The 14,391-nt window shown below is 38.9% G+C and overlaps 1 pseudogene; it reads right to left on the bottom strand.

The window, feature by feature from the left end:
• Positions 1 to 9,175: 9,175 nt before the first annotated feature.
• Positions 9,176 to 11,859, bottom strand: LOC140621391 (ferritin heavy chain pseudogene; annotated as a pseudogene).
• Between the last annotated feature and the right edge of the window lie 2,532 nt (positions 11,860 to 14,391).

Raw genomic sequence — 14,391 nt, 5'->3', positions numbered from 1 at the left:
AAAAGTAGAGCGAGAGGGACAAGCAGACTCTCCACTGAGTGGGGAGCTTGATGTGCGGCTCAATCTCAGAACCCTGAGATTATGACCTGAGCCAAAAACAAGAGTTGGATGTTTTCCATACTGAGCCACTCAGGCTCCCCTCTCATTTTTTATTATCTTAACATTATATGAGATATCTATCTTTCCCATATGCTGATAACATTTTAAAAATAACAGTCATCTTTACAAGCCAATTTTCTTACCTCACTGGTACTTCAATTTTCATTTATTTAAATAGATATATCCAATATCTATATTATTGATATATTATGCTTGTACTGGGATTTTTTCCCTCAATTCTTACCCTATTAGAGTTTCTTGAGCTTGTTATCAACTGAATCTTGTGTTCCTCAAGTCTAGAGTAGCGTGTCTCTTACAATATCCAGAGCAGAGTTTGTACCTAGTAATGTTTGTTGATTAAATGATGGTGACATCAGAAAAAATTAGGCCAGAAACTTAAAGACAGTGAGCAGAGGTCACCCATAATTAGGAATTGGTTATATGCTCACACACAAATATACAATGGAATAATTCACACATAAATAACAGTAATAATTCATTCTTTCAAAAATATAATAGAAGAACTCTTTGGGACTAACAGATAAAAGATCATTCTAGGGGATCCCTGGGTGGCGCAGCGGTTTAGCGCCTGTCTTTGGCCCAGGGCGCAATCCTGGAGACCTGGGATCGAATCCCACATCGGGCTCCCGGTGCATGGAGCCTGCTTCTCCCTCTGCCTGTGTCTCTGCCTCTCTCTCTCTCTCTCTCTCTCTATCATAAATAAATAAAAATAAAAATAAAAGATCATTCTAATGTAGTTAAAATCCTTAACAGTATAATTTTTAAATGTAGTTTTACTAATTTATGAATATACCCCCACAACTTGAAGCAGGAGCTTCTAAATTCCTTTCTAAGCCTATTTATGGGCCTGCTGCAATGAACAGATGAGATGCATATATAATTAGAGCTTTCCCTTGCATATATTAAATTCATTGCTAAAACCTCAAAAAGTGTATTCTCTTAAGTAATACAGTTAATTCTGTTGATTATTGAAATGCTGATAAAAAAAAAAAAATGGTAGGGATGCCTGAGTGGCTCAGCAGTTAAAGCATCTGCCTTTGGCTCAGGGCATGATCCAGGATCCTGGGATCGAGTTCAGCATCGGGCTCCCTGCATGGAGCCTGCTTCTCCCTCTGCCTCTGTCTCTGCCTCTGTCTCTCATGAATAAATAAATAATTTAAACAAAACAAAAATATGGTAATCATATATAATATAATAAAAGCCTCAGTTAGATGAAGGAATTTAATGCAAACCAGCAGAATACAAGGCATAACTGTGCAGAGTGAGTTGGTGTATAACTGTGTGTGTGTGTCTCTCCATGATACCACAACCCAGCTGAAGGAAAGAAAAAGTTCACTGTTCTGACGAACTTCCAGAGGGTGAACTTCCTTGATGATGAGGCAGTGTCAACGTTTGATGTTACCTCTAGGAGAACACAGTTCAACTTCCCAAGCTCCTTTTGTTTTGTCAGTTCTTCCTTTAGGTTCAGCCAGCAGAGGAGAAAGAGAATGAGAAAGGTTAATATGGTGTCTCTCCCAATTGGATGGGGGCTCCCAAATATGGGGCCACCCGGCTAGGTGGAAGCTGGTAGCAGGGGCAAAGGATTTACCCGAGGCAGAACAAAGGAGTTAGAAGTTTATTGGAGGCCAGACAGCGGAAGAGAGGCTGTTTGCCACAAGGCAATGAGTGTATTTAAAGTGGGAAGGTCTTCACCTTCCTGATGTGGGACTCAATTCCTGAACCCCGGGATCACACCCTGGGCCAAAGGCAGACACTTATCCGCGGAGCCACCCACTCTTCCCTAAGGGTTTATTTTAGAAGAAAACTAACAAAACTATAATTGGAAAGCCAAAGTGAAATATCCATAAATAGAACATAACTAGAAAAACTAAAAAAAAGAAAAACTAATGTACTAAAAACAAAACAATGTTATAAATTCTATGCCTCTGAGCTGAGGTTGGCTCTTTCTTTGATGAAAAGGAAGAATAGAGGGACGCCTGGGTAGCTCAGTGGTTGAGCCTCTGCCTTGGGATGGGTCCTCACATCAGGCTCCCCAAAGGGAGCCTGCTTCTCCTTCTGCCTGTGTCTCTGCCTCTCTCTGTGTCTCTAATGAATAAATAAATCTTTTTTAAAAAGGAGAGAGAGAAAAGGAAGAGTAGAGAGCTAGAAAGAGACACAGTATTTATTTTGTCAATATCAAAAAACTATTCTTTTCCATTTTACAATTATGAATTCTATTTGTTCTTATTTTAATATTGTCAAAAATGTTCTTGTTTTCCTAGCCTCTCATTAATATATCATTTTTAAACTTTTGGTGCAGTTTTAATTCAAAATTTCAGTGAAGTTCAAAGTTACTTTTTAAAAATCCAGTATTCTTTCAATAACAAACTTTTCTATATGATAATGACAGATAAATTTGGAAGCATTCCTGTCACCTCACATTTTATCTTTTGCAGTGCTTTCTTCTTTTTTATTCCTTTCTTGATTTGTTTGAATGGTTTTCTTTTTTTTAAATTTCATTTCTATTAAGGGATTGGAAGTTACACAGACAGTTCCTGTTCTTTCATTAATATGCAAATTTACATTTTAAGCAATACCTATAGTCAATTATAGCAACATCTAAAAAGTTCTAATTTTAGCACTAACTAGCATTGATCTTTGCATGGTTTTAGGTTTTATTTACTTTGATTTTTACTCTAACCCTTCATCCCAGTCTTTAAATGTTGCCATCAAGAATTTTAGAACCATATTTTTAACTGTTTTTATTAAAATTTGTGTATTGATGTGCTGCTCTTGTATATCACATCTTCTATTATATTCATTTAAAATATTTTGTTATGTGTTCTCATGTAATTATTTCAGAAAGGTTCTGTGGGTGATAACTTTTGGAGCTTTTGCAGGTCAGAATGTTCATTTTGATCTCACATGTAAATTCTAGTTTGGACAGGGGTGCCTGGCTGGCTCAGTCAGTAGAGCATGTGACCCTTGATCTGAAGGTTATGGACTCAAGCCTCACATTGGATATAGAGATTACTTTCAATAAATAAACAAACAAATGAACAAATTCTAGTTGGACAGGTACATATTTGTGTTTTCAGAATAATTCATACTCAGCAGTTGGAAAGTATTGCTGGAGTATTTTCCAACAACCGCCAAGCAATTCTCCAGTTCTCAGTGGATACCAGCTGGGTGTCCTACAAACAACTCAATTCTGACACTACCTGGAGATAGCATTAGATCCCACAAGTTAAGGACTCGGTCCTACAAAACTGACCTCATGTCAGATGCCAATCACAAGTTCAGGCTGATAGACTAGTTATAAATGGAGGTTCCCATAAGCCTGTCCTCGATTCTGTTAATTTGCTAGAGGAGCTCACCAAACTCAGAGAAACATTTACTTATGTTTATCAGTTTATTATAAAGGATATTGATAAATAGCCAGATGAAGAGGTACATAGGTGAAGTCCAGAGGGCTCTCATGGGCTGGATCTTCTGTCCCCAAAGAACTGGGATGCAACACCCTCCCAGCATTTGGATGCCTTCACCAACCTGGAAGCTCATCACATCTCAATGTCCAAGATTTGTATAGAGCTCAATTTGCAGCACCATTCTTCTGCTTTCCAGCCTTCTAATCACTTGGTCTTTCCAGTGACCAGCCCCACCCTAAGTCACCTCATTAACATAAGCTCTGGTATGCTTAAAAGGGCTAGACATGAATAACAAAAGATGTTCCTATCTCTTAGGAAATTATAGGAATTTTAGGAGCTTTGTGCTATGAACCAGGGATAAAGACCAAATATAGTTCTCATTATACCACAGTATTGATCTATTGACTTCTGTTACCCAGTTTTTAGTATTACATGGTACTAAAGTATTGCTCAGCTCTTGGAGGCATTTTCACACCTTGGGACACAATCCCAGGGAATGTCATGATGCCCTGAGAGTTTGCAATGTATCGCTTCCTGTTTGAATAGTAGTTTTTCTTTTAGGTAGCTTTCAGCAATTTCTCTGAGTCCTAAGAGTCCTGAAATTTCACAAGTAATTGTCTAAGGCAAAGATTTTTATGATGTTAACATTTGAAAAAAAAAAAAAAACATTTGAGCACTTTTATAAATCTCAACATTTGTGGCTTTGGGCATTATGGAAAGTTTCCTTCAGTTGCATATTTGATTATTTGTTCCTTTCAGATTCCCTTATTCTGTCTTTCTGGAACTTTTATTTGATAGACAAAATATATACTAACTACTCTTTCACGCTTCTAATTTTATTTTCTCAGGGCACCTCTCTCTTTGCCTTTTGCTCTTCAATTGTGGAGAGTTCTGTGACTTTATCTCCCAAATCAAACATGTAGTATTGATTGTCTATGTGATGAAGTTTTGGAATATAGTTGAGGTCCCGAGACAACGATCAAGAAAGAATTCTTGAGATGTCTTTGGTACAAAATGGTGATTTTATTAAAACAGGGGGACAGGATCCATGGGCAGGAAGAGCTCCTGCCCTGGGCCTATGAGGGAAGGATGATTATATACCCAGGTTTTGGGGGAAGTAAGCAAAAGGGAAATCCCAAAAGGATTTTCATATGCTAAGGAAGACCTACAAGATATTGGAGGCCGTGTCATTGTCAAGTTAAAGATTGCTTTTCCCCTCTAGCAAGGCATTAACATTAAGACAATTGGAAGCTTCCTGAAGAAGTCACACACATCCCACCCTGAGGGATATCACCTGTGGTTTGTCCTCAGCTAGCCTTGCTCCCTCATCACATGTATTAAATTTTATTAATTTTAATTTGGAAGAATTATGTTTTCCTTAGATTGCAATATTTTTGTTACAGGCTATAGTTTTGTGAATACAGTGTTCTCTTGTATGATATCCAGTCTGAAGAGAATTAGTTCATTTTTTAAATGTTCTCTTTTGGGGATCCCTGGGTGGTACAGCGGTTTGGCGTCTGCCTTTGGCCCAGGGCGCGATCCTGGAGACTCGGGATCAAATCCCACATCGGGCTCCTGGTGCATGGAGCCTGCTTCTCCCTCTGCCTATGTCTCTGCCTCTCTCTCTCTCTCTCTCTCTCTGTGTGTGTGTGACTATAATAAATAAATAAAAATTTAAAAAAATAAAAATAAAAAAATAAATGTTCTCTTTTGGTGTTTTGAATCATCTGATGGACCTTTGGTTTTGTCAAATAACTGGTAATTTTTTTTTAAGATTTTATTTATTTATTTATTTATTTTTAATTAATTAAATTTTTTTTTTAGATTTTATTTATTTATTCATGAGAGACACAGAGAGAGAGAGGCAGAGACACAAGCAAAGGGAGGAAGGAGCCCCCATGTAGGGAGCCTGAAGTGGGACTCGGATCCTGGCACTCCAGGGTCATGCCCCTGGGCCAAAGGCAGGCCCTAAACCGGTGAACCACCCAGGCATCCTTATTTATTTAAGGGGGGGGGGGGGTTATGGGGAGGGGCAAGGTGAGGGGAGAGAGAGAGAAGCCGATTCCCGCTTAGTAGAAAGCTTGGGACAGGGAGCTTGATCCCAAGACCCTAGGATCATGACCTGTGCTAAAGGCAGACACTTAACTGACTGAGCCACCCAGGCACCCTCCTGTTAAACTTTTTGACCAATGCACTAAGTTAATGAGTAAGTTGTTCTTATGAGTTGAATTGTGTCCTCCAAAAAGACATGTTGAAGCCCTATTCTCAATACCTGTGAATGTGACTTTATGTAGGAATAGTCTTTGCAGATATAATCAATTTAAGATGAAATCACTATAGCATAGGCCCTGATCCATGACTGTATCTTGATAAGAGGAAAATTTAGAGGCTCCTGGGTGGTTCCTTTGGTTAAGTACCTGGCTTTTGATTTTGGCTCAGGTCATGATCTCAGGGTCCTGAAATCAAGCCACATTGGACTCTGTGCTGGGCTTGGAGCCTGCTTAAGATTTTCTCTTCAACTCCTGCCCCTCCCCTCTTTTAAAAAAGAAAAGGAAATTTAAGTGCAAGCACACTGGAAGAATGACAGAATGTGACAACAGAGGCAGAAACTGAAGTGTTGCTGCTGCTGGAAGTCAAAGATGGCTTGTAAGCCACCAGAAGTTAGGAAGAGGCAAAGAAGGATTCTCCCCGATAGGCTTCAGAGGGAATATGGCCTAGCTGACAGGCTTGAGTTCAAAAGTGTAGCCTCCGAAACTGTGAGAGAATACACTCCTGTTTTTATGTATGTATGTATGTATGTATGTATGTATGTATGTATGATAGATAGATAGATGATAGATAGATAGATAGATAGATAGATAGATAGATAGATAATAGATTGATAGATAGATTTATTATAAGGAATTGGCTCATTTAAGTCCTAAGAACTGCAGCTGGTAAGCTGTAGATCTGAGCGCCAATGTTCTAGTTCCAATGTGAATATCGACAGACTTGAGACCCAGGAAAAGCTGATGTCCCAGCTCAAAGCAGCCAGGCAAGAAGAAATCTCCCCTCAATTGAGGTAGTGTTAGCTCTTTTGTTCTATTCAGGCCTTCAACTGATTGGATGAGAGGGACAATCCGTTTTATTCAGTCCACTGATTCAAAAGTTAACCTCCAAAAACACCCTCCCAGACACATCCAGAGTAATGTTTGACTAAATATCTGGGCATTCCATGATCCAATAAAGTTGACACATTAAATTGACCATCACAAATCTGCCCTTGGTCAACTTGGCGCCCATACACAGCTCATTAAACCATACTTAATCCTCAAATAAAGATAATAATAAGGTCATAATTCCATCTAACATGACACAACTATCCCGTGTACAACCAAAAACATAGTAACCCTTTCTTAGAAGAAAAGGTTAAAACTTGGAGTGAGGTTTACTCTTCTCTTTAATATCCTTTAACTTAAATTCTGTGATGTAAAATTAATACATAAATAGTATAATATAAAGTTAATACATTTATGTGCCATGATAAGGGAAAAGGAGAAGAAAAAAAAAAACAAAGAAATAGATATAGATATACAAACACACAAATGTATTTGTAGCAAAATAAAGAGGAAATACTCAGTGACAATTTACAGTCCTCATTGCTGTGATTGGTTATGTGGTCATTGCTGGTATTGATAACTATCTTCTTCCACTGTCCACTCTGTATTCTCTTTGCCTTCAGGAAGTACCCCAGCTGGTCATGTTACCTGGTTGAAGGACCCAAACCTTTCTTTCTTTTCTTTTTTTTTTTAAGATTTTATTTTTTATTCATGAGAGACAGAGAGAGAGAGAGAGGCAGAGACACAGGCAGAGGGAGAAGCAGGCTCCATGCAAGGAACCTGATGCAGAACTCAATCCCAGGACCCCAGGGTCACACCCCAGGCTCAACAGCTGAGCCACCCAGGCATCCCACAAACCGATATTTCTGATGGGTCTGGCCCTTAGTAGCCCTGCCTGAATTAAGTTATCAAAGTTTTCCATTGACCTTAGTCACAGGGCATGGCAATACTAAAAGATACCCTAAGGGATCTCTGTATTCCACACATTCCTTACCTCCACTGTGGAGGATAGTCCAGTTTCCTCTTGGTAATCAGGCTCAATTACCCCAGCCAGCACAGGAACTCTCTCCTTTGCCTGTTGATGCAGACACATAAGATGTCCAAAGTGGCTGAGCTGTGGTCTCAATTTCCAGTTCAATGGACATCATAGTTGTATCTCCTGGTGGATGCATTTCTCCCCTTGGAACTAAGACTTCTAGACCAGCAGGACACAGAGTCGTGAGAACAGGAAGCAAATATTTTACTAGTGGGTCACTGGGGGTAACAGTAAGTGATACCAATTCCATTTCCACTCCTTGGCTCCTTGCACTCCTTGTGGGGGAAACAGTGCCATATATTGGATACTGATTCAGGGTATATACAGCCTTCTGGAGAATGCTTTCCCAGCCCTGCAAGGTACTGACATCTATCACCCATTTACCCTGCTGATTACTCAGACACAACATCTCCTTCTCTGCATTTGTTCACTTTGAGTTTGCCATTTTCTTGGATCTGTTCTAAATTCTGAAGTGGTTTTCTTCAAAGAATTTGGGCTTTGTTTTTTCTCACTGTGTCACTTCTTAATCTAATACAATCTACTTTTCATTTTTCATACAATTAATCATCCAAAATAATCAGTCTTGCCATTATTCAGAGATTCCTCAACATGTCTTATCTATTCATGGAAATCTTTCTCATTTTATAATGCTTCTATGAATTTCTTCTCAAATTTTAGGGGATTTGAGACATAAAGGGAAGCAAACATATGTGTTTGGCCTATTATATCTATCCATTCTCTGGCTTTGCTGTTTAAATGTAACATATCATGACCAGAAACAAAGAATTTCTGATTAAAAATGGTGAATTAGTGGGGTGTCTGGCTGGCTCAGTACAGTATGCAACTCTTGATCTTGCAGTTGTGAGTTTAAGCCCCACATTGGGTGTAGAGCTTATATTGAAAAACTAAATAAAAATATATTTTTTTAAATAAAAAACCATTTATTTTTTTTAAAAACTCCTTTAAAACAAAACAAAAAAAAAACCTTGTCCAAAGTTTTTATTTAAAAAGGTGAATTGGGCAGCCCGGGTAGCTTAGCAGTTTAGCGCCGCCTTTGGCCCAGGGCCTGATCCTGGAGACCCGGGATCGAGTCCCACGTTGGGCTCCCTGCGAGGAGCCTGCTTCTCCCTGTGCCGGTGTCTCTGCCTCTCTATCTCTCTCTCTCTATGTCTCTCATAAATGAATAAATAAAATCTTTTTTAAAAAATTTAAAGAAAGAACATTAAAAAAAACCACAAGAGCAAATGAAATGAAAAAAGACACATAATATTATGATAAATTTTGCCAACTTTTTTTTTTTTTTTTTTTTTTTTTAGAGAAGGAGGGAGAGAGAGTAATGGGGACACAGAGAGAGGGAAAGAGAATCTTAGGCAAGCTCCACAGCCAGCACAGAGCTTGGTCTCACAACCCTGAGATCATGACCTGAGCCAAAATCAAGAGTCAGATGCTTAACCTGCTGAGCTACTCAGGTGCCCCATGCCAACTTTTATTTTTATTTTTTATTTTTGGAAGGGTACCAAATTACTTTATTTGAAGGAACGATACAAATGAAAGAAGTAGATGTTTCGGTATAACTTATAGAAAAGGTAAAGGTAACCCCAACATGCGTGCACTGCCTCGGTGACCAGGGAAGTCACCCTGTGGCTATGGGAAGACAGCCTAAGGCTTAGCTCTCACTATCACTGTTTCCCAGGGCGTGCTTGTCAAAGAGATACTCTGCCATCCCAGATTCGGGAGCCCCCATCTTGCGCAGGCTGGTTACATGGTCACCCAATTCTTTGATGGATTTCACCTGCTCGTTCAGGTAATGAGTCTCAATGAAGTCACACAAGTGGGGGTCATTTTTATCAGTGGCCAGTTTGTGCAGTTCCAGTGGTGACTGATTCACACTCTTTTCCAAGTGTAACGCACACTCCATTGAATTCAGCCCATTCTCCCAATCGTCACGGTCTGGTTTCTTAATATCCTGAAGGAAGGTTCTACCACCTCGTTGGTTCTGCAGCTTCATCAGTTTCTCAGCATGTTCCCTCTCCTCATGAGATTGGTGGAGAAAATATTCGGCCAAGTTCTTCAAAGCCACATCATCACGATCCAAGCGATAAGACACGGACAAGGAGACGCAGGACGCGTAGAGCTCCACGCTGGCCCGGCGGTGCTTCTGGCGCACCTGCGCGGGCGCGGCGTCCTGGCGGGGCGGGAGCGGCGAGAGCGCTGCGTGGAGGTGGAGGTGGCCAGGCCGGCTCCGGGCGGCGGCCCCGGAGGGCAAACGAGCGCCGGCCCCGGCCCCCCGCCCGTCCGAGCACTGTTGAAGCAGGAAACCGCGGCGACTCTGGCGGAGACTCCCCCAGCCAACGCTCAAAAGATAGAGGGCGGTTGGGTAGGTGACAGGTGACTGCCGGGGGCGGAGGGAGTGCGCGAGTCGGTCACTCCACGGAACCCCTCAGGGGCTCAGTGTTTACAAGCTAAAATGGGGTTCTCAGCCTGCTGCAGGCCTACTTCCCCAGACCACACAACTAGGTAACTATTTGTGAGTAGGGACTCATGTTTCTCCACCCCTCATGAATCAAAGGGCCAGAAGGTTATTTTCCGGAAAATTTGAGTCCAAGAAACTCTAGATTCAGGAAATGTCAGTCAAATAGAGGGTAGTTGTGAGGCAAGGGGCTAACAGCATGGAAAAGAATTCTTACATACTGAGCTATAACTCCTGTATCAGTTTCCTCATGCTGCTGTAACAAAGTACCACAAACCACAAGTCAGTGGCTTAAATAACAGAAGTGTGTTGTCTCACAGCTCTGTAGGCTAAAAGTCCGAGATCAAAGTGTAGGCGGGATTGGTTCCCTTTCAGTGCTGTGGGGGAGAATCTGTTTGTCTCTCTCCTAGCTTCTGGGGGTTTGCTGGCAATCTGTGACATTCCTTGGCTTAGGCTGCATCACTCCAATCTCTGCCTTTATCTTTATGTGGCATTCTTCTGTGAGTGCATGTCTGTATTCAAATTTCCCCTTTTCACAAGGGACCATCATATTGAATTAGGGGCTCATCCTATTTCAGTATGACCTTATCTTAAAGAGCTACAACTACAGTGACCCTATTTCCAAATAAGGTCACATTCGGAGATACTGAGGTTTACACTTCAACATTTGAATTTGGGGGTACATAATTCAATCAATAAAGTTCCCTTACTTATCCTATTCTCAGAATTCCAATAATTGGATATTCTGAACGCATCTTTGTCACCCTTCTCCCTGTGTGTTTGAAAAAATTGAAACAACCTAGATAAAAAGTTTTAAAAAACCTGACATTTGTAGTTCTTCAAAGATTGCATTTTGCTTCAGTTTATTCTACCTGTTGTCAAGTCTCACCCACATGTACAGAGCTTCCAATCAGCTCCTTAGTTCTTAAATATGAAATGAGCATCCTGGAATCACTAGGTACCTAAGTAGTGTTTCCAATAAGGAAGAGACAAATGGAAACAGAAATATAAAGGCCTAAAGGAAACAGACATAATGCAGTATCAGAAGAAAGCTTTTTTAAAAATTATAATTAATAATCACAGAGAGATAAAATACTGCGATCATAAATTTATCTTTTTTTTTTTTTTTAAGTAAACTCGACCCCCAATATGGAGTTTAAACACATGACCCCAAGATCAGGAATCATATGCTCTACACACTGAACCCATTAGGATCCCCTGCAATCATAAATTTAAGGTGGGATGCTTTGAAAAGAAAATGTTTCCAAAAAAAGAAAGTGGTCTTAGAAAGCAGGATAGAATAAATGAGAGTAGATTATCAAAGAAATAATATAATATGAAATGTACATAATAAAACATATGTGAAAATATATATACATGAGGAGTGCCTGTATGGCCCCATAGGTTATGCGTCTGCCTTCGGCTCAGGTCATGGTCCTGGGGTCCTGGGATGAAGCCCCTCATCAGGCTCCCTGCTCAGCTGGAGCTGAATAATCTGCTTCTTCCTCTCTTTCTGCCTCTCCCCCAGTTTGTGTGCTCATGCTCTCTCTCTCTCTCTCTCTCTCAAATAAATAAATGACATTTAAAGAGAAAAGAAAATATATATGTACACGAATTTTATGTGAAATTATATCTATATAATATTTATTTTCCTGGAAACCTTCCCAACCCTTTTTCCTCTTGCTCCACTCTCAACCTGTTTTTCTCTAGATCCAATACAGTAGTCATCCTGGGATGACTAGATCCAATACAGTAGTCATCCTGGGATGTCTCTTCGCTGCTTTTCTGACAGTAAATATTTACAATCTAAAAATAACATAAAACCACCTTATAAACTAAGAAACAATATTGAGAAAAGCTCTAGATTTATTAATATAGCAATAGACGACGAAAGACAGTAAAGCAATCTTCTTAGCCAAAATTTTGATTAATTGTGATGCAACAATGAAGTTATTTTTAGTCACACAACATATCAAGAAATAAATCTTCCATACAATCTTTCTTGAGAAGCTTTTTGATGATATGCTTAAGCCAAGCAATGGATTATGCAAAGCATAGGTTGTGGACTATAAGAAAGGAAGGATCTAGCCAGACAAGCAGCAAAGCAGAGACATTTCAGGATGACCACTGTTTTGGACCTAAAAAAAAAAAAAAAAAAAAAAAAGGAAAAAAGAAAAGAAAAAGGAAAAGAAAAGCAGATTCAAATTTGAGCAGGAGGAAACAAGGCTGAGGAGAAATGTCTCTAGGAAAATAAATATAATTAATAGTTTGACATATTTTTGCATTACTAAGGTATCTGCTATAAATAGGTATATAGATATTGCCATATCTCTTTGGGAAAAAAGGGAACATAATAAAATGATATAAAATTATAAAATTTTCTTAAAAATCAAAAAATTGTTTGAGAAAGGAAATATTTTTTTTAAAGATTTTATTTATTCACAATAGACATAGAGATAGAGAGAGGCAGAGACACAGGCAGAGGGAGAAGCAGGCTCCATGCCGGGAGCCCGACTTGGGACTCGAGCCTGGGACTCCAGGATCGCGCCCTGGGCCAAAGGCAGGCGCCAAACCACTGAGCCACCCAGAGATCCTCTGAGAAAGGAAATAAATACATTATTTGGTTCAGTGGTGAACAGTTATCTACAGGGCCATAAAAATGGAAACTTTTAAAGAAAATGGAAACTTTTTTGTTAATTTTTTAACTACGTAATATGGTGAGAGAAAGTGTGGAATGATGATAGTGGAAAACAACAAAATATTCATTTTTAAGCATATTGTCTAAAATTAATAAATCAAATTTGTAACATAAGCATATTGTACCCAAAATAGAAGAAGAAACAGGTAAAAGAGTTCAAGGTAGGTGATGGGAGAATAGAAGAATAGGGAAGGGTGAGAGAGTGAGGCAGGGATTACTGTTTATAAATCATTTACATTATCAGATGTTTAAAAGTGTATGCATGTGTTATTTTGACAAAAATAACAGATTTTTAAAAAAGAATACAGAAACAAATAAAACACCAAAATATACTGATAATAATTTGAAAACATATTCATATGTTTCCCAGATGTGGTATGATGACTGGTACTCTACATACAGCCTTAAGAAAACAATCAGGTTGATCAGATACTTATATTATTAGCTTCCTTGTTTATACAAGTAACAAACATAAAAGTCAATGTGATGGACACATTAATATACACCTAATGAGTTAAAGGTTAATTGTAAAGACAGAGCATTTGTAAAACCTATAGAAATGTAGAATCTAGTCATGTGTATGTATGACTCCATGAGGATACTGATTGCAATGTTCTGGCAGTATTTGCAATTTTTTTCAACTTATCATTTTACCATTTTTTTAAAAGTTTATTTATTTATAATCTTCACCCAACGTGGGGCTTGAACTCACAACCCTGAGATCAAGAGTCACATGCTCCACTGAATGAGCCACTCAGTTGCTCCAGTAGTTGCAATTTGAATTACAAAAATCAGCTCCATCTTATGGGTATTCCTAAGAATGTGGATTAATAACTACATGGATTGTAGACATGAATTTCCTACTTGTGACTCTTGTGATGTCCGTGAGTTGATATTTTGGTTTTCTTGTTTTTTTTTTTTTAAGTTGATAATATTTTGTGTTAGCCAAGGGTGCAGCATAAGGAATCTACAAGAGGAAGAGATGAAGAAGCATTAGAGGCGAAAGAAGAAAATAAGAAAGATTAAGAACAAATGGCCAGTAGAATAGGGAAAGATTGCACATTGGTTGTTCTGTCACTGTGATACTGAATAGTAAAGAAATTACTGTTGTGCCAATAAGCAAGGGGATGTTAGGCAATCCCCCACCAGAACGTTTTCAAAAGACTAAATTCCAGAATAGCTACCTTCATGGAGAATAATAGAATTAAATGACAATGACCAGACAATTAAAGTGTTTCATAGACATTATATATTATAAAGAACTACCTGATGATATGAGATTCCTTTTATTCTCACTGGATGACAGATTTTAAAACATGTTGATGGAATTTTAGCAGTGATTAAATTTATGTTTATTATAGACATTTTTGAAACACAGTGGAGTCATGTATACAACTACTATGAACAACTAGGAAGTTTAGGCTATCTATAGAAGAAAAATACAGGGATATTAAAGGTATAGCTTTGAAATTAACTCCCCAACTCCCCAGTATGTACTTAATAATGAATAACTTGGGAAAAAGAAAGATGATTTAACTTTGTAAATGTGCAACTAAATTTTA

The sequence above is a fragment of the Canis lupus genome, chromosome 30 (genome assembly GCF_048164855.1).
Source record: "Canis lupus baileyi chromosome 30, mCanLup2.hap1, whole genome shotgun sequence".
NCBI classification, from domain to species: Eukaryota; Metazoa; Chordata; class Mammalia; order Carnivora; family Canidae; genus Canis; species Canis lupus.
The sequence above is the reverse complement of the archived record's forward strand: the minus strand, read 5'-3'. Positions and strand labels throughout refer to the sequence as shown.